The 2,203-nt window shown below is 45.0% G+C and overlaps 1 pseudogene; it reads right to left on the bottom strand.

The window, feature by feature from the left end:
- Window positions 1–250: 250 nt before the first annotated feature.
- On the bottom strand, window positions 251–1,281 carry LOC112817902 (olfactory receptor 7C1-like; annotated as a pseudogene).
- Window positions 1,282–2,203: the final 922 nt, after the last annotated feature.

The raw sequence follows: 2,203 nt of genomic DNA, 5'->3' as shown, positions 1-2,203 counted from the left end.
AAGAAATCCAAACCATTACCGAAGATTACCAAGAAAATACCAGGGTGTAATACCAAGAAAATACATCAAGTGTAAATGACAGGTTATAAAGTGGAAAGGGGAACCCAAGATATAATCTGAAGGAAAAGAGAGAAGACAAGGAAGACCCAAGGAGAGAACTGCTTTAAAATGTGTACACCTGGGGAAAAAATAAAAATATTGGATGAAGGAAGCCGGGATCTCTGGGCCTCCATATTGTGGGCCCAGCTACTCAGGAGAGTCCTGTATTGGGCCTGACAATTAGAGGCACCACCCTGCCAAAGAGCCTGCTCAGGGCCCCCTTCATGTCCCTGTTCCTCAAACTGTAGATGAAGGGATTCAGCATGGGGGTGAAAATGATGTTGTACATCACCGAGGCCACCAGACTCGTCCTAGTGGATGAAGTTGCTGCAGAACTGAGGTCGACCCCAAGGCCTGTGCCATAGAACAAGGAGACCCACATGTGGAAAAGGCTTTGTACTTGCCCGCAGCTGAGGAAATGCTGGGTATGGAAGAATCAATTTGATAGTAAGAAGAAAGTATTCCATGGAAAGGAATCATGGCTAGACGCCCAATTGCAGAATACACCACTATGTTACTAATGAGGGTGTAAGAACAGGACAGCTTCAGGTCTTTTAGAAGATCACCAAAAAAAAGTGTGGGATTTCCATGTTTGTGCAGAAGGACAGCCTCAAAAGGGTCAAGGTCTCAAGCAGGGAGCCCATGACACTGATTCACCAGGACTCCAAGGTCAGCGGCCCACAGAGCTGGAGGTTCATGATGACCAAGTAGTACAGGGGTTGACCGATGGCCACAAAGTGATCATAGGCTTTAAATTGTCCAGGCACCCAAACACAATAAAAAAAAATATCTGGGGTGTCTGGGTCCCACTGTTGGTTAAGCGACTGCCTTCGGCTTGGGTCATGATCCTGGAGTTCCGGGATCGAGTACCACATCGGGCTCCCTGCTCGGCGGAGAGTCTGTTTCTCCCTCTCACCCTCTTCCCTCTCATGCTCTCTGTCTCTCATTCTCTCTCTCAAATAAATAAATAAATCTTTAAAAACAAAAATCTGGCTGAGGCATCCTTCATATGTTATGGCTTTGCTGTGAGTCTGGATGTTCAGCAGAATCTTAGGGACGGTGGTAGAGGTGAAACAGATGTCTACAAAGGACAGGTTGGAGAGAAAGAAGTACATGGGAGTATGGAGGTGGGAGTCAGAGCTGATGGCAAGGATGATGAGCAAGAAATGACCATGTTGCTCCCTTAAAACAAATCAATTTATTTTCTGATAGTTCTGGAAGTCAGAAGACTGAAATAGGTCCCCCTGAGCTAACATCACTCTGTCTGCAGAGAAGAGTTCATTGTGGAGGTCTGGGGAGAATAGGTTTTCTTGCCTATTTCAGCTTTAGGGCCACCTGTACTCTCTGGTTTATGTCCCTTCCCTTTACCTTCAAAGCCAACAAAATAGCATCTCGAAATCTCTCTCTGACTCTAAGACTGCTGCCTCCCCCTTCCACAACTGCAAGATGCTTGTCATCTATTGAGCCCAGCTGGATAATCAGAATAACTTTATCCTGGGTCAGCTGAGTAGCAATGTTTATCCCATTTGCAACCTAAATTCTCCCTTGCCATGACACAAGACATATCCAAAGATTCCGTAGATTAAGATGTGGAAATATTCGGGGGACATTATTCTGCCGACTAAAGTGTTTTTCCGAGGTATATTTAATGTCAACTCAGGGGCCCTTCTTTGGAAAATCAAACACAACTGATCTCAACTCTAGGGTGAGTACTGAGTCTTTTCTCTCCAAACCACACAGGAGGAGGATCACATGGCTTATTTACTAAAATCACCCTAAAGCTGTAAATGGGAAAGTAAACCATCAACTAAAGAAATTCAGTATCATCGCAAAGTTAAGGTAAAGTCAAGGAGGTTAGAACTCTGGAAGGCAGGTAAATTCATGAGAAAGAGGATTAAAAAAAATGGATTCACTTGACTTCTAATCTGGCTCCCAGGAACCAAGTATCAGCAGGAAAAGTTCACTTTCTGTCCAGACCAGTTGCCCACTGGGAATGGAGTGCTCTGAGGTGGGAGTAACAATGGAAACAGTGCCTAATGAGCAGACACAGAGCTATAAATATCTCCTCGGCTGCAGAGCTTCAGCATGTGAAACCTTGGACTGG

The sequence above is a fragment of the Callorhinus ursinus genome, unplaced genomic scaffold, assembly GCF_003265705.2.
Source record: "Callorhinus ursinus isolate GAN/ISIS: 27379988/994484 unplaced genomic scaffold, GSC_fseal_2.0 scaffold4306, whole genome shotgun sequence".
Lineage (NCBI taxonomy): Eukaryota > Metazoa > Chordata > Mammalia > Carnivora > Otariidae > Callorhinus > Callorhinus ursinus.
This window is presented reverse-complemented; position numbering and strand designations above follow the sequence as displayed.